The 16,615-nt window shown below is 44.5% G+C and overlaps 13 non-coding genes across 13 annotated transcripts; 6 read left to right on the top strand and 7 right to left on the bottom strand.

The window, feature by feature from the left end:
* Position 1: 1 nt before the first annotated feature.
* TRNAS-GCU (transfer RNA serine (anticodon GCU)) lies at positions 2-83 on the bottom strand. Its single transcript has one exon. It is a non-coding gene; the product is annotated as a tRNA-Ser (tRNA).
* A 1,393-nt stretch (positions 84-1,476) lies between these two features.
* Positions 1,477-1,550, top strand: TRNAT-AGU (transfer RNA threonine (anticodon AGU)). The gene has a single exon. It is a non-coding gene; the product is annotated as a tRNA-Thr (tRNA).
* Positions 1,551-1,762: 212 nt separating this feature from the next.
* Positions 1,763-1,844, bottom strand: TRNAS-GCU (transfer RNA serine (anticodon GCU)). The gene has a single exon. It is a non-coding gene; the product is annotated as a tRNA-Ser (tRNA).
* A 3,440-nt stretch (positions 1,845-5,284) lies between these two features.
* Positions 5,285-5,366, bottom strand: TRNAS-GCU (transfer RNA serine (anticodon GCU)). Its single transcript has one exon. It is a non-coding gene; the product is annotated as a tRNA-Ser (tRNA).
* Positions 5,367-6,759: 1,393 nt separating this feature from the next.
* On the top strand, positions 6,760-6,833 carry TRNAT-AGU (transfer RNA threonine (anticodon AGU)). The gene has a single exon. It is a non-coding gene; the product is annotated as a tRNA-Thr (tRNA).
* Positions 6,834-8,520: 1,687 nt separating this feature from the next.
* On the top strand, positions 8,521-8,594 carry TRNAT-AGU (transfer RNA threonine (anticodon AGU)). Its single transcript has one exon. It is a non-coding gene; the product is annotated as a tRNA-Thr (tRNA).
* Positions 8,595-8,806: 212 nt separating this feature from the next.
* On the bottom strand, positions 8,807-8,888 carry TRNAS-GCU (transfer RNA serine (anticodon GCU)). The gene has a single exon. It is a non-coding gene; the product is annotated as a tRNA-Ser (tRNA).
* Positions 8,889-10,567: 1,679 nt separating this feature from the next.
* Positions 10,568-10,649, bottom strand: TRNAS-GCU (transfer RNA serine (anticodon GCU)). Its single transcript has one exon. It is a non-coding gene; the product is annotated as a tRNA-Ser (tRNA).
* Positions 10,650-12,042: 1,393 nt separating this feature from the next.
* Positions 12,043-12,116, top strand: TRNAT-AGU (transfer RNA threonine (anticodon AGU)). The gene has a single exon. It is a non-coding gene; the product is annotated as a tRNA-Thr (tRNA).
* Positions 12,117-13,803: 1,687 nt separating this feature from the next.
* On the top strand, positions 13,804-13,877 carry TRNAT-AGU (transfer RNA threonine (anticodon AGU)). The gene has a single exon. It is a non-coding gene; the product is annotated as a tRNA-Thr (tRNA).
* A 212-nt stretch (positions 13,878-14,089) lies between these two features.
* Positions 14,090-14,171, bottom strand: TRNAS-GCU (transfer RNA serine (anticodon GCU)). The gene has a single exon. It is a non-coding gene; the product is annotated as a tRNA-Ser (tRNA).
* Positions 14,172-15,564: 1,393 nt separating this feature from the next.
* TRNAT-AGU (transfer RNA threonine (anticodon AGU)) lies at positions 15,565-15,638 on the top strand. Its single transcript has one exon. It is a non-coding gene; the product is annotated as a tRNA-Thr (tRNA).
* A 212-nt stretch (positions 15,639-15,850) lies between these two features.
* Positions 15,851-15,932, bottom strand: TRNAS-GCU (transfer RNA serine (anticodon GCU)). The gene has a single exon. It is a non-coding gene; the product is annotated as a tRNA-Ser (tRNA).
* Between the last annotated feature and the right edge of the window lie 683 nt (positions 15,933-16,615).

Below are 16,615 nucleotides of genomic sequence, written 5' to 3'. Positions count from 1 at the left end.
TCGATGAGGATGGGATTCGAACCCATGCATGCAGAGCACAATGGATTAGCAGTCCATCGCCTTAACCACTCGGCCACCTCATCCACAGCAAGCTTGCGAGCTTTGATTTTGGGAGCTGCATGTCACAAGCAGAAACTTGAGGAAAAGACACAAGCAGGATGCCGTTTCTCACCTCCTAATAGAGCACCTTGCTTCCGTGCTGTCAATTCATTGTGACAAAAGCTTCATTCTTCCTTTTCTGCCAAGGGTATAATCAAATGTTACAAATGCAATCAAGGGTGTAAAGCAAGTCACAAGTAGTAATGCTCACCAACTTTGCTGCAGACACGCAGTCTAACGGCATGGAATTAGGAAGCGTCAACAGGTGCAAAATGTCATGTATTCCCCATCTTTTTTTTTCACTTTCTGCTGTTCCTTTTTTATTGGCTCTAGATGATGAACTGTGCCCGCGTCAAGAGAAATTCGCCTGGATGGAGCCACTCTTTTGCCAGGACATTCAGAGATGTAGCTCAACCATCAATTTCAAGTCTACACTTTTCTCCTACCTGGCTGGCATTTTTACATGAATGCAAAGTGTTTGACTGTGGTTGGGGTCCCAAAACTCTTGTCACCGCTTCAGTATCTGTTCCCTTTGACTTCACCTCGGGCAATGATTCATTTGGTTAAAAGACACATGCAGGATGTCTTTCCACAAATAGTCATATTCACAAACTCCTCTTGGCGATCATGAATTCAAACGTCAAGGGTGGAGGATGTATGAAAAATGGCAGCGTTCCTATTTTTCTTCCCCATCTTTGTTCATTTTCAGCCTGTTGATTAGCTCTAGATCAAGGACTCTGTGTTCTTCCAAAAACAGGAGGATGTCTGCCTGCTGTCTTCCAAGGGACAAATGAAAAGTTAGAAGCGTAAGAAACGGTCTGAAGCAAGATGCAGATAGTTTCCTTCCCCAAATCTTTTTGCCCGCATGCATTTCATCTTCACGGGAGTGGAAGCCAAAAGATGGGCAAATTGGTTTTTCCCACCTTCTTTTATTTTCGGTCCATTGTTTGATTCTAGAGCACAGACTCTGCCTGTTTAAAATAAGATTAGGTGGGATTGGCCCACTGTTACCTCTTGACTTCACAAGAGATATCTGAGTTGTAGCCTTGGCTCTTAAACCTTTTAGCAAAAATGAAGCAATGTACAAAGCTGGAAAGTTTTCAAGCTACTCGTAAGCTGGTTTTTCTTGGCACCAAACAGCTAAGAAAAATAAGCAATGAAAAAAGAAGAAAAAGAAAAAAACAACAACTTTTGGAGGAGTGATGAGTTCAAAAGGACGTTGCATAGTCTCCTTTGCTATCTCCTCCTCTGCCTTTCATGCTGCGTTAGAGATTTTGAAGCTTGATGTGCGTAACATTTGTCAAGAAGTTCCTCACAACTGTTCTGTGCCTGTGCTGACACAAGTCTGCCTTTGGCACGAGCACAGTGTCCGGGTGTGGTGCTGTGGCTTAGTTGGTTAAAGCGCCTGTCTAGTAAACAGGAGATCCTGAGTTCGACTCTCAGCAGCGCCTTTCTTTGGCTGCAGATTAAGCCCTTGAAAAGGTTTTAAGAGTGGCCTCGGGAGCTTTGTGCCGCAATGGCATGGTTTAGGCAGCAGCCCTGCTCTTGATGCTTCCAGCTGATCTCTTCAAAGCCCTGCGAGTTTGCTGGACCTTTTAGCCTAGGTTATGCCAGCCTGGTGTCCACGGCAAGCACAAAACAGTGCACCTTTAGACGAAGGGCTCGATGAGGATGGGATTCGAACCCATGCATGCAGAGCACAATGGATTAGCAGTCCATCGCCTTAACCACTCGGCCACCTCATCCACAGCAAGCTTGCGAGCTTTGATTTTGGGAGCTGCATGTCACAAGCAGAAACTTGAGGAAAAGACACAAGCAGGATGCCGTTTCTCACCTCCTAATAGAGCACCTTGCTTCCGTGCTGTCAATTCATTGTGACAAAAGCTTCATTCTTCCTTTTCTGCCAAGGGTATAATCAAATGTTACAAATGCAATCAAGGGTGTAAAGCAAGTCACAAGTAGTAATGCTCACCAACTTTGCTGCAGACACGCAGTCTAACGGCATGGAATTAGGAAGCGTCAACAGGTGCAAAATGTCATGTATTCCCCATCTTTTTTTTTCACTTTCTGCTGTTCCTTTTTTATTGGCTCTAGATGATGAACTGTGCCCGCGTCAAGAGAAATTCGCCTGGATGGAGCCACTCTTTTGCCAGGACATTCAGAGATGTAGCTCAACCATCAATTTCAAGTCTACACTTTTCTCCTACCTGGCTGGCATTTTTACATGAATGCAAAGTGTTTGACTGTGGTTGGGGTCCCAAAACTCTTGTCACCGCTTCAGTATCTGTTCCCTTTGACTTCACCTCGGGCAATGATTCATTTGGTTAAAAGACACATGCAGGATGTCTTTCCACAAATAGTCATATTCACAAACTCCTCTTGGCGATCATGAATTCAAACGTCAAGGGTGGAGGATGTATGAAAAATGGCAGCGTTCCTATTTTTCTTCCCCATCTTTGTTCATTTTCAGCCTGTTGATTAGCTCTAGATCAAGGACTCTGTGTTCTTCCAAAAACAGGAGGATGTCTGCCTGCTGTCTTCCAAGGGACAAATGAAAAGTTAGAAGCGTAAGAAACGGTCTGAAGCAAGATGCAGATAGTTTCCTTCCCCAAATCTTTTTGCCCGCATGCATTTCTTCTTCACGGGAGTGGAAGCCAAAAGATGGGCAAATTGGTTTTTCCCACCTTCTTTTATTTTCGGTCCATTGTTTGATTCTAGAGCACAGACTCTGCCTGTTTAAAATAAGATTAGGTGGGATTGGCCCACTGTTACCTCTTGACTTCACAAGAGATATCTGAGTTGTAGCCTTGGCTCTTAAACCTTTTAGCAAAAATGAAGCAATGTACAAAGCTGGAAAGTTTTCAAGCTACTCGTAAGCTGGTTTTTCTTGGCACCAAACAGCTAAGAAAAATAAGCAATGAAAAAAGAAGAAAAAGAAAAAAACAACAACTTTTGGAGGAGTGATGAGTTCAAAAGGACGTTGCATAGTCTCCTTTGCTATCTCCTCCTCTGCCTTTCATGCTGCGTTAGAGATTTTGAAGCTTGATGTGCGTAACATTTGTCAAGAAGTTCCTCACAACTGTTCTGTGCCTGTGCTGACACAAGTCTGCCTTTGGCACGAGCACAGTGTCTGGGTGTGGTGCTGTGGCTTAGTTGGTTAAAGCGCCTGTCTAGTAAATAGGAGATCCCGAGTTCGACTCTCAGCAGCGCCTTTCTTTGGCTGCAGATTAAGCCTTTGAAAAGGTTTTAAGAGTGGCCTCGGGAGCTTTTTGCCACAATGGCATGGTTTAGGCAGCAGCCCTGCTCTTGATGCTTCCAGCTGATCTCTTCAAAGCCCTGCGAGTTTGCTGGAACTTTTAGCCTAGGTTATGCCAGCCTGGTGTCCACGGCAAGCACAAAACAGTGCACCTTTAGACAAAGGGCTCGATGAGGATGGGATTCAAACCCATGCATGCAGAGCACAATGGATTAGCAGTCCATCGCCTTAACCACTCGGCCACCTCATCCACAGCAAGCTTGCGAGCTTTGATTTTGGGAGCTGCATGTCACAAGCAGAAACTTGAGGAAAAGACACAAGCAGGATGCCGTTTCTCACCTCCTAATAGAGCACCTTGCTTCCGTGCTGTCAATTCATTGTGACAAAAGCTTCATTCTTCCTTTTCTGCCAAGGGTATAATCAAATGTTACAAATGCAATCAAGGGTGTAAAGCAAGTCACAAGTAGTAATGCTCACCAACTTTGCTGCAGACACGCAGTCTAACGGCATGGAATTAGGAAGCGTCAACAGGTGCAAAATGTCATGTATTCCCCATCTTTTTTTTTCACTTTCTGCTGTTCCTTTTTTATTGGCTCTAGATGATGAACTGTGCCCGCGTCAAGAGAAATTCGCCTGGATGGAGCCACTCTTTTGCCAGGACATTCAGAGATGTAGCTCAACCATCAATTTCAAGTCTACACTTTTCTCCTACCTGGCTGGCATTTTTACATGAATGCAAAGTGTTTGACTGTGGTTGGGGTCCCGAAACTCTTGTCACCGCTTCAGTATCTGTTCCCTTTGACTTCACCTCGGGCAATGATTCATTTGGTTAAAAGACACATGCAGGATGTCTTTCCACAAATAGTCATATTCACAAACTCCTCTTGGCGATCATGAATTCAAACGTCAAGGGTGGAGGATGTATGAAAAATGGCAGCGTTCCTATTTTTCTTCCCCATCTTTGTTCATTTTCAGCCTGTTGATTAGCTCTAGATCAAGGACTCTGTGTTCTTCCAAAAACAGGAGGATGTCTGCCTGCTGTCTTCCAAGGGACAAATGAAAAGTTAGAAGCGTAAGAAACGGTCTGAAGCAAGATGCAGATAGTTTCCTTCCCCAAATCTTTTTGCCCGCATGCATTTCATCTTCACGGGAGTGGAAGCCAAAAGATGGGCAAATTGGTTTTTCCCATCTTCTTTTATTTTCGGTCCATTGTTTGATTCTAGAGTACAGACTCTGCCTGTTTAAAATAAGATTAGGTGGGATTGGCCCACTGTTACCTCTTGACTTCACAAGAGATATCTGAGTTGTAGCCTTGGCTCTTAAACCTTTTAGCAAAAATGAAGCAATGTACAAAGCTGGAAAGTTTTCAAGCTACTCGTAAGCTGGTTTTTCTTGGCACCAAACAGCTAAGAAAAATAAGCAATGAAAAAAGAAGAAAAAGAAAAAAACAACAACTTTTGGAGGAGTGATGAGTTCAAAAGGACGTTGCATAGTCTCCTTTGCTATCTCCTCCTCTGCCTTTCATGCTGCGTTAGAGATTTTGAAGCTTGATGTGCGTAACATTTGTCAAGAAGTTCCTCACAACTGTTCTGTGCCTGTGCTGACACAAGTCTGCCTTTGGCACGAGCACAGTGTCTGGGTGTGGTGCTGTGGCTTAGTTGGTTAAAACGCCTGTCTAGTAAACAGGAGATCCTGAGTTCGACTCTCAGCAGCGCCTTTCTTTGGCTGCAGATTAGGCCTTTGAAAAGGTTTTAAGAGTGGCCTCGGGAGCTTTTTGCCACAATGGCATGGTTTAGGCAGCAGCCCTGCTCTTGATGCTTCCAGCTGATCTCTTCAAAGCCCTGCGAGTTTGCTGGACCTTTTAGCCTAGGTTATGCCAGCCTGGTGTCCACGGCAAGCACATAACTGTGCACCTTTAGACGAAGGGCTCGATGAGGATGGGATTCGAACCCATGCATGCAGAGCACAATGGATTAGCAGTCCATCGCCTTAACCACTCGGCCACCTCATCCACAGCAAGCTTGCGAGCTTTGATTTTGGGAGCTGCATGTCACAAGCAGAAACTTGAGGAAAAGACACAAGCAGGATGCCGTTTCTCACCTCCTAATAGAGCACCTTGCTTCCGTGCTGTCAATTCATTGTGACAAAAGCTTCATTCTTCCTTTTCTGCCAAGGGTATAATCAAATGTTACAAATGCAATCAAGGGTGTAAAGCAAGTCACAAGTAGTAATGCTCACCAACTTTGCTGCAGACACGCAGTCTAACGGCATGGAATTAGGAAGCGTCAACAGGTGCAAAATGTCATGTATTCCCCATCTTTTTTTTTCACTTTCTGCTGTTCCTTTTTTATTGGCTCTAGATGATGAACTGTGCCCGCGTCAAGAGAAATTCGCCTGGATGGAGCCACTCTTTTGCCAGGACATTCAGAGATGTAGCTCAACCATCAATTTCAAGTCTACACTTTTCTCCTACCTGGCTGGCATTTTTACATGAATGCAAAGTGTTTGACTGTGGTTGGGGTCCCAAAACTCTTGTCACCGCTTCAGTATCTGTTCCCTTTGACTTCACCTCGGGCAATGATTCATTTGGTTAAAAGACACATGCAGGATGTCTTTCCACAAATAGTCATATTCACAAACTCCTCTTGGCGATCATGAATTCAAACGTCAAGGGTGGAGGATGTATGAAAAATGGCAGCGTTCCTATTTTTCTTCCCCATCTTTGTTCATTTTCAGCCTGTTGATTAGCTCTAGATCAAGGACTCTGTGTTCTTCCAAAAACAGGAGGATGTCTGCCTGCTGTCTTCCAAGGGACAAATGAAAAGTTAGAAGCGTAAGAAACGGTCTGAAGCAAGATGCAGATAGTTTCCTTCCCCAAATCTTTTTGCCCGCATGCATTTCATCTTCACAGGAGTGGAAGCCAAAAGATGGGCAAATTGGTTTTTCCCACCTTCTTTTATTTTCGGTCCATTGTTTGATTCTAGAGCACAGACTCTGCCTGTTTAAAATAAGATTAGGTGGGATTGGCCCACTGTTACCTCTTGACTTCACAAGAGATATCTGAGTTGTAGCCTTGGCTCTTAAACCTTTTAGCAAAAATGAAGCAATGTACAAAGCTGGAAAGTTTTCAAGCTACTCGTAAGCTGGTTTTTCTTGGCACCAAACAGCTAAGAAAAATAAGCAATGAAAAAAGAAGAAAAAGAAAAAAACAACAACTTTTGGAGGAGTGATGAGTTCAAAAGGACGTTGCATAGTCTCCTTTGCTATCTCCTCCTCTGCCTTTCATGCTGCGTTAGAGATTTTGAAGCTTGATGTGCGTAACATTTGTCAAGAAGTTCCTCACAACTGTTCTGTGCCTGTGCTGACACAAGTCTGCCTTTGGCACGAGCACAGTGTCCGGGTGTGGTGCTGTGGCTTAGTTGGTTAAAGCGCCTGTCTAGTAAACAGGAGATCCTGAGTTCGACTCTCAGCAGCGCCTTTCTTTGGCTGCAGATTAAGCCCTTGAAAAGGTTTTAAGAGTGGCCTCGGGAGCTTTGTGCCACAATGGCATGGTTTAGGCAGCAGCCCTGCTCTTGATGCTTCCAGCTGATCTCTTCAAAGCCCTGCGAGTTTGCTGGACCTTTTAGCCTAGGTTATGCCAGCCTGGTGTCCACGGCAAGCACAAAACAGTGCACCTTTAGACGAAGGGCTCGATGAGGATGGGATTCAAACCCATGCATGCAGAGCACAATGGATTAGCAGTCCATCGCCTTAACCACTCGGCCACCTCATCCACAGCAAGCTTGCGAGCTTTGATTTTGGGAGCTGCATGTCACAAGCAGAAACTTGAGGAAAAGACACAAGCAGGATGCCGTTTCTCACCTCCTAATAGAGCACCTTGCTTCCGTGCTGTCAATTCATTGTGACAAAAGCTTCATTCTTCCTTTTCTGCCAAGGGTATAATCAAATGTTACAAATGCAATCAAGGGTGTAAAGCAAGTCACAAGTAGTAATGCTCACCAACTTTGCTGCAGACACGCAGTCTAACGGCATGGAATTAGGAAGCGTCAACAGGTGCAAAATGTCATGTATTCCCCATCTTTTTTTTTCACTTTCTGCTGTTCCTTTTTTATTGGCTCTAGATGATGAACTGTGCCCGCGTCAAGAGAAATTCGCCTGGATGGAGCCACTCTTTTGCCAGGACATTCAGAGATGTAGCTCAACCATCAATTTCAAGTCTACACTTTTCTCCTACCTGGCTGGCATTTTTACATGAATGCAAAGTGTTTGACTGTGGTTGGGGTCCCAAAACTCTTGTCACCGCTTCAGTATCTGTTCCCTTTGACTTCACCTCGGGCAATGATTCATTTGGTTAAAAGACACATGCAGGATGTCTTTCCACAAATAGTCATATTCACAAACTCCTCTTGGCGATCATGAATTCAAACGTCAAGGGTGGAGGATGTATGAAAAATGGCAGCGTTCCTATTTTTCTTCCCCATCTTTGTTCATTTTCAGCCTGTTGATTAGCTCTAGATCAAGGACTCTGTGTTCTTCCAAAAACAGGAGGATGTCTGCCTGCTGTCTTCCAAGGGACAAATGAAAAGTTAGAAGCGTAAGAAACGGTCTGAAGCAAGATGCAGATAGTTTCCTTCCCCAAATCTTTTTGCCCGCATGCATTTCATCTTCACGGGAGTGGAAGCCAAAAGATGGGCAAATTGGTTTTTCCCACCTTCTTTTATTTTCGGTCCATTGTTTGATTCTAGAGTACAGACTCTGCCTGTTTAAAATAAGATTAGGTGGGATTGGCCCACTGTTACCTCTTGACTTCACAAGAGATATCTGAGTTGTAGCCTTGGCTCTTAAACCTTTTAGCAAAAATGAAGCAATGTACAAAGCTGGAAAGTTTTCAAGCTACTCGTAAGCTGGTTTTTCTTGGCACCAAACAGCTAAGAAAAATAAGCAATGAAAAAAGAAGAAAAAGAAAAAAACAACAACTTTTGGAGGAGTGATGAGTTCAAAAGGACGTTGCATAGTCTCCTTTGCTATCTCCTCCTCTGCCTTTCATGCTGCGTTAGAGATTTTGAAGCTTGATGTGCGTAACATTTGTCAAGAAGTTCCTCACAACTGTTCTGTGCCTGTGCTGACACAAGTCTGCCTTTGGCACGAGCACAGTGTCCGGGTGTGGTGCTGTGGCTTAGTTGGTTAAAGCGCCTGTCTAGTAAACAGGAGATCCTGAGTTCGACTCTCAGCAGCACCTTTCTTTGGCTGCAGATTAAGCCCTTGAAAAGGTTTTAAGAGTGGCCTCGGGAGCTTTGTGCCGCAATGGCATGGTTTAGGCAGCAGCCCTGCTCTTGATGCTTCCAGCTGATCTCTTCAAAGCCCTGCGAGTTTGCTGGACCTTTTAGCCTAGGTTATGCCAGCCTGGTGTCCACGGCAAGCACAAAACAGTGCACCTTTAGACGAAGGGCTCGATGAGGATGGGATTCGAACCCATGCATGCAGAGCACAATGGATTAGCAGTCCATCGCCTTAACCACTCGGCCACCTCATCCACAGCAAGCTTGCGAGCTTTGATTTTGGGAGCTGCATGTCACAAGCAGAAACTTGAGGAAAAGACACAAGCAGGATGCCGTTTCTCACCTCCTAATAGAGCACCTTGCTTCCGTGCTGTCAATTCATTGTGACAAAAGCTTCATTCTTCCTTTTCTGCCAAGGGTATAATCAAATGTTACAAATGCAATCAAGGGTGTAAAGCAAGTCACAAGTAGTAATGCTCACCAACTTTGCTGCAGACACGCAGTCTAACGGCATGGAATTAGGAAGCGTCAACAGGTGCAAAATGTCATGTATTCCCCATCTTTTTTTTTCACTTTCTGCTGTTCCTTTTTTATTGGCTCTAGATGATGAACTGTGCCCGCGTCAAGAGAAATTCGCCTGGATGGAGCCACTCTTTTGCCAGGACATTCAGAGATGTAGCTCAACCATCAATTTCAAGTCTACACTTTTCTCCTACCTGGCTGGCATTTTTACATGAATGCAAAGTGTTTGACTGTGGTTGGGGTCCCAAAACTCTTGTCACCGCTTCAGTATCTGTTCCCTTTGACTTCACCTCGGGCAATGATTCATTTGGTTAAAAGACACATGCAGGATGTCTTTCCACAAATAGTCATATTCACAAACTCCTCTTGGCGATCATGAATTCAAACGTCAAGGGTGGAGGATGTATGAAAAATGGCAGCGTTCCTATTTTTCTTCCCCATCTTTGTTCATTTTCAGCCTGTTGATTAGCTCTAGATCAAGGACTCTGTGTTCTTCCAAAAACAGGAGGATGTCTGCCTGCTGTCTTCCAAGGGACAAATGAAAAGTTAGAAGCGTAAGAAACGGTCTGAAGCAAGATGCAGATAGTTTCCTTCCCCAAATCTTTTTGCCCGCATGCATTTCATCTTCACGGGAGTGGAAGCCAAAAGATGGGCAAATTGGTTTTTCCCACCTTCTTTTATTTTTGGTCCATTGTTTGATTCTAGAGCACAGACTCTGCCTGTTTAAAATAAGATTAGGTGGGATTGGCCCACTGTTACCTCTTGACTTCACAAGAGATATCTGAGTTGTAGCCTTGGCTCTTAAACCTTTTAGCAAAAATGAAGCAATGTACAAAGCTGGAAAGTTTTCAAGCTACTCGTAAGCTGGTTTTTCTTGGCACCAAACAGCTAAGAAAAATAAGCAATGAAAAAAGAAGAAAAAGAAAAAAACAACAACTTTTGGAGGAGTGATGAGTTCAAAAGGACGTTGCATAGTCTCCTTTGCTATCTCCCCCTCTGCCTTTCATGCTGCGTTAGAGATTTTGAAGCTTGATGTGCGTAACATTTGTCAAGAAGTTCCTCACAACTGTTCTGTGCCTGTGCTGACACAAGTCTGCCTTTGGCATGAGCACAGTGTCCGGGTGTGGTGCTGTGGCTTAGTTGGTTAAAGCGCCTGTCTAGTAAACAGGAGATCCTGAGTTCTACTCTCAGCAGCGCCTTTCTTTGGCTGCAGATTAAGCCCTTGAAAAGGTTTTAAGAGTGGCCTCGGGAGCTTTGTGCCACAATGGCGCGGTTTAGGCAGCAGCCCTGCTCTTGATGCTTCCAGCTGATCTCTTCAAAGCCCTGCGAGTTTGCTGGACCTTTTAGCCTAGGTTATGCCAGCCTGGTGTCCACGGCAAGCACAAAACAGTGCACCTTTAGACGAAGGGCTCGATGAGGATGGGATTCGAACCCATGCATGCAGAGCACAATGGATTAGCAGTCCATCGCCTTAACCACTCGGCCACCTCATCCACAGCAAGCTTGCGAGCTTTGATTTTGGGAGCTGCATGTCACAAGCAGAAACTTGAGGAAAAGACACAAGCAGGATGCCGTTTCTCACCTCCTAATAGAGCACCTTGCTTCCGTGCTGTCAATTCATTGTGACAAAAGCTTCATTCTTCCTTTTCTGCCAAGGGTATAATCAAATGTTACAAATGCAATCAAGGGTGTAAAGCAAGTCACAAGTAGTAATGCTCACCAACTTTGCTGCAGACACGCAGTCTAACGGCATGGAATTAGGAAGCGTCAACAGGTGCAAAATGTCATGTATTCCCCATCTTTTTTTTTCACTTTCTGCTGTTCCTTTTTTATTGGCTCTAGATGATGAACTGTGCCCGCGTCAAGAGAAATTCGCCTGGATGGAGCCACTCTTTTGCCAGGACATTCAGAGATGTAGCTCAACCATCAATTTCAAGTCTACACTTTTCTCCTACCTGGCTGGCATTTTTACATGAATGCAAAGTGTTTGACTGTGGTTGGGGTCCCAAAACTCTTGTCACCGCTTCAGTATCTGTTCCCTTTGACTTCACCTCGGGCAATGATTCATTTGGTTAAAAGACACATGCAGGATGTCTTTCCACAAATAGTCATATTCACAAACTCCTCTTGGCGATCATGAATTCAAACGTCAAGGGTGGAGGATGTATGAAAAATGGCAGCGTTCCTATTTTTCTTCCCCATCTTTGTTCATTTTCAGCCTGTTGATTAGCTCTAGATCAAGGACTCTGTGTTCTTCCAAAAACAGGAGGATGTCTGCCTGCTGTCTTCCAAGGGACAAATGAAAAGTTAGAAGCGTAAGAAACGGTCTGAAGCAAGATGCAGATAGTTTCCTTCCCCAAATCTTTTTGCCCGCATGCATTTCATCTTCACGGGAGTGGAAGCCAAAAGATGGGCAAATTGGTTTTTCCCACCTTCTTTTATTTTCGGTCCATTGTTTGATTCTAGAGCACAGACTCTGCCTGTTTAAAATAAGATTAGGTGGGATTGGCCCACTGTTACCTCTTGACTTCACAAGAGATATCTGAGTTGTAGCCTTGGCTCTTAAACCTTTTAGCAAAAATGAAGCAATGTACAAAGCTGGAAAGTTTTCAAGCTACTCGTAAGCTGGTTTTTCTTGGCACCAAACAGCTAAGAAAAATAAGCAATGAAAAAAGAAGAAAAAGAAAAAAACAACAACTTTTGGAGGAGTGATGAGTTCAAAAGGACGTTGCATAGTCTCCTTTGCTATCTCCTCCTCTGCCTTTCATGCTGCGTTAGAGATTTTGAAGCTTGATGTGCGTAACATTTGTCAAGAAGTTCCTCACAACTGTTCTGTGCCTGTGCTGACACAAGTCTGCCTTTGGCACAAGCACAGTGTCCGGGTGTGGTGCTGTGGCTTAGTTGGTTAAAGCGCCTGTCTAGTAAACAGGAGATCCTGAGTTCGACTCTCAGCAGCGCCTTTCTTTGGCTGCAGATTAAGCCCTTGAAAAGGTTTTAAGAGTGGCCTCGGGAGCTTTGTGCCGCAATGGCATGGTTTAGGCAGCAGCCCTGCTCTTGATGCTTCCAGCTGATCTCTTCAAAGCCCTGCGAGTTTGCTGGACCTTTTAGCCTAGGTTATGCCAGCCTGGTGTCCACGGCAAGCACAAAACAGTGCACCTTTAGACGAAGGGCTCGATGAGGATGGGATTCAAACCCATGCATGCAGAGCACAATGGATTAGCAGTCCATCGCCTTAACCACTCGGCCACCTCATCCACAGCAAGCTTGCGAGCTTTGATTTTGGGAGCTGCATGTCACAAGCAGAAACTTGAGGAAAAGACACAAGCAGGATGCCGTTTCTCACCTCCTAATAGAGCACCTTGCTTCCGTGCTGTCAATTCATTGTGACAAAAGCTTCATTCTTCCTTTTCTGCCAAGGGTATAATCAAATGTTACAAATGCAATCAAGGGTGTAAAGCAAGTCACAAGTAGTAATGCTCACCAACTTTGCTGCAGACACGCAGTCTAACGGCATGGAATTAGGAAGCGTCAACAGGTGCAAAATGTCATGTATTCCCCATCTTTTTTTTTCACTTTCTGCTGTTCCTTTTTTATTGGCTCTAGATGATGAACTGTGCCCGCGTCAAGAGAAATTCGCCTGGATGGAGCCACTCTTTTGCCAGGACATTCAGAGATGTAGCTCAACCATCAATTTCAAGTCTACACTTTTCTCCTACCTGGCTGGCATTTTTACATGAATGCAAAGTGTTTGACTGTGGTTGGGGTCCCAAAACTCTTGTCACCGCTTCAGTATCTGTTCCCTTTGACTTCACCTCGGGCAATGATTCATTTGGTTAAAAGACACATGCAGGATGTCTTTCCACAAATAGTCATATTCACAAACTCCTCTTGGCGATCATGAATTCAAACGTCAAGGGTGGAGGATGTATGAAAAATGGCAGCGTTCCTATTTTTCTTCCCCATCTTTGTTCATTTTCAGCCTGTTGATTAGCTCTAGATCAAGGACTCTGTGTTCTTCCAAAAACAGGAGGATGTCTGCCTGCTGTCTTCCAAGGGACAAATGAAAAGTTAGAAGCGTAAGAAACGGTCTGAAGCAAGATGCAGATAGTTTCCTTCCCCAAATCTTTTTGCCCGCATGCATTTCATCTTCACGGGAGTGGAAGCCAAAAGATGGGCAAATTGGTTTTTCCCACCTTCTTTTATTTTCGGTCCATTGTTTGATTCTAGAGCACAGACTCTGCCTGTTTAAAATAAGATTAGGTGGGATTGGCCCACTGTTACCTCTTGACTTCACAAGAGATATCTGAGTTGTAGCCTTGGCTCTTAAACCTTTTAGCAAAAATGAAGCAATGTACAAAGCTGGAAAGTTTTCAAGCTACTCGTAAGCTGGTTTTTCTTGGCACCAAACAGCTAAGAAAAATAAGCAATGAAAAAAGAAGAAAAAGAAAAAAACAACAACTTTTGGAGGAGTGATGAGTTCAAAAGGACGTTGCATAGTCTCCTTTGCTATCTCCTCCTCTGCCTTTCATGCTGCGTTAGAGATTTTGAAGCTTGATGTGCGTAACATTTGTCAAGAAGTTCCTCACAACTGTTCTGTGCCTGTGCTGACACAAGTCTGCCTTTGGCACGAGCACAGTGTCCGGGTGTGGTGCTGTGGCTTAGTTGGTTAAAGCGCCTGTCTAGTAAACAGGAGATCCTGAGTTCGACTCTCAGCAGCGCCTTTCTTTGGCTGCAGATTAAGCCCTTGAAAAGGTTTTAAGAGTGGCCTCGGGAGCTTTGTGCCGCAATGGCATGGTTTAGGCAGCAGCCCTGCTCTTGATGCTTCCAGCTGATCTCTTCAAAGCCCTGCGAGTTTGCTGGACCTTTTAGCCTAGGTTATGCCAGCCTGGTGTCCACGGCAAGCACAAAACAGTGCACCTTTAGACGAAGGGCTCGATGAGGATGGGATTCGAACCCATGCATGCAGAGCACAATGGATTAGCAGTCCATCGCCTTAACCACTCGGCCACCTCATCCACAGCAAGCTTGCGAGCTTTGATTTTGGGAGCTGCATGTCACAAGCAGAAACTTGAGGAAAAGACACAAGCAGGATGCCGTTTCTCACCTCCTAATAGAGCACCTTGCTTCCGTGCTGTCAATTCATTGTGACAAAAGCTTCATTCTTCCTTTTCTGCCAAGGGTATAATCAAATGTTACAAATGCAATCAAGGGTGTAAAGCAAGTCACAAGTAGTAATGCTCACCAACTTTGCTGCAGACACGCAGTCTAACGGCATGGAATTAGGAAGCGTCAACAGGTGCAAAATGTCATGTATTCCCCATCTTTTTTTTTCACTTTCTGCTGTTCCTTTTTTATTGGCTCTAGATGATGAACTGTGCCCGCGTCAAGAGAAATTCGCCTGGATGGAGCCACTCTTTTGCCAGGACATTCAGAGATGTAGCTCAACCATCAATTTCAAGTCTACACTTTTCTCCTACCTGGCTGGCATTTTTACATGAATGCAAAGTGTTTGACTGTGGTTGGGGTCCCAAAACTCTTGTCACCGCTTCAGTATCTGTTCCCTTTGACTTCACCTCGGGCAATGATTCATTTGGTTAAAAGACACATGCAGGATGTCTTTCCACAAATAGTCATATTCACAAACTCCTCTTGGCGATCATGAATTCAAACGTCAAGGGTGGAGGATGTATGAAAAATGGCAGCGTTCTTATTTTTCTTCCCCATCTTTGTTCATTTTCAGCCTGTTGATTAGCTCTAGATCAAGGACTCTGTGTTCTTCCAAAAACAGGAGGATGTCTGCCTGCTGTCTTCCAAGGGACAAATGAAAAGTTAGAAGCGTAAGAAACGGTCTGAAGCAAGATGCAGATAGTTTCCTTCCCCAAATCTTTTTGCCCGCATGCATTTCATCTTCACGGGAGTGGAAGCCAAAAGATGGGCAAATTGGTTTTTCCCACCTTCTTTTATTTTCGGTCCATTGTTTGATTCTAGAGCACAGACTCTGCCTGTTTAAAATAAGATTAGGTGGGATTGGCCCACTGTTACCTCTTGACTTCACAAGAGATATCTGAGTTGTAGCCTTGGCTCTTAAACCTTTTAGCAAAAATGAAGCAATGTACAAAGCTGGAAAGTTTTCAAGCTACTCGTAAGCTGGTTTTTCTTGGCACCAAACAGCTAAGAAAAATAAGCAATGAAAAAAGAAGAAAAAGAAAAAAACAACAACTTTTGGAGGAGTGATGAGTTCAAAAGGACGTTGCATAGTCTCCTTTGCTATCTCCTCCTCTGCCTTTCATGCTGCGTTAGAGATTTTGAAGCTTGATGTGCGTAACATTTGTCAAGAAGTTCCTCACAACTGTTCTGTGCCTGTGCTGACACAAGTCTGCCTTTGGCACGAGCACAGTGTCCGGGTGTGGTGCTGTGGCTTAGTTGGTTAAAGCGCCTGTCTAGTAAACAGGAGATCCTGAGTTCGACTCTCAGCAGCGCCTTTCTTTGGCTGCAGATTAAGCCCTTGAAAAGGTTTTAAGAGTGGCCTCGGGAGCTTTGTGCCGCAATGGCATGGTTTAGGCAGCAGCCCTGCTCTTGATGCTTCCAGCTGATCTCTTCAAAGCCCTGCGAGTTTGCTGGACCTTTTAGCCTAGGTTATGCCAGCCTGGTGTCCACGGCAAGCACAAAACAGTGCACCTTTAGACGAAGGGCTCGATGAGGATGGGATTCGAACCCATGCATGCAGAGCACAATGGATTAGCAGTCCATCGCCTTAACCACTCGGCCACCTCATCCACAGCAAGCTTGCGAGCTTTGATTTTGGGAGCTGCATGTCACAAGCAGAAACTTGAGGAAAAGACACAAGCAGGATGCCGTTTCTCACCTCCTAATAGAGCACCTTGCTTCCGTGCTGTCAATTCATTGTGACAAAAGCTTCATTCTTCCTTTTCTGCCAAGGGTATAATCAAATGTTACAAATGCAATCAAGGGTGTAAAGCAAGTCACAAGTAGTAATGCTCACCAACTTTGCTGCAGACACGCAGTCTAACGGCATGGAATTAGGAAGCGTCAACAGGTGCAAAATGTCATGTATTCCCCATCTTTTTTTTTCACTTTCTGCTGTTCCTTTTTTATTGGCTCTAGATGATGAACTGTGCCCGCGTCAAGAGAAATTCGCCTGGATGGAGCCACTCTTTTGCCAGGACATTCAGAGATGTAGCTCAACCATCAATTTCAAGTCTACACTTTTCTCCTACCTGGCTGGCATTTTTACATGAATGCAAAGTGTTTGACTGTGGTTGGGGTCCCAAAACTCTTGTCACCGCTTCAGTATCTGTTCCCTTTGACTTCACCTCGGGCAATGATTCATTTGGTTAAAAGACACATGCAGGATGTCTTTCCACAAATAGTCATATTCACAAACTCCTCTTGGCGATCATGAATTCAAACGTCAAGGGTGGAGGATGTATGAAAAATG

This window comes from Staurois parvus, unplaced genomic scaffold, assembly GCF_062004578.1.
Source record: "Staurois parvus isolate SC_StPar_1 unplaced genomic scaffold, SC_StPar_1.0 ptg000020l, whole genome shotgun sequence".
Taxonomy (NCBI): Eukaryota; Metazoa; Chordata; class Amphibia; order Anura; family Ranidae; genus Staurois; species Staurois parvus.
Note: the sequence above shows the minus strand (reverse complement) of the source record. Positions and strands in the feature narration are given on the sequence as shown.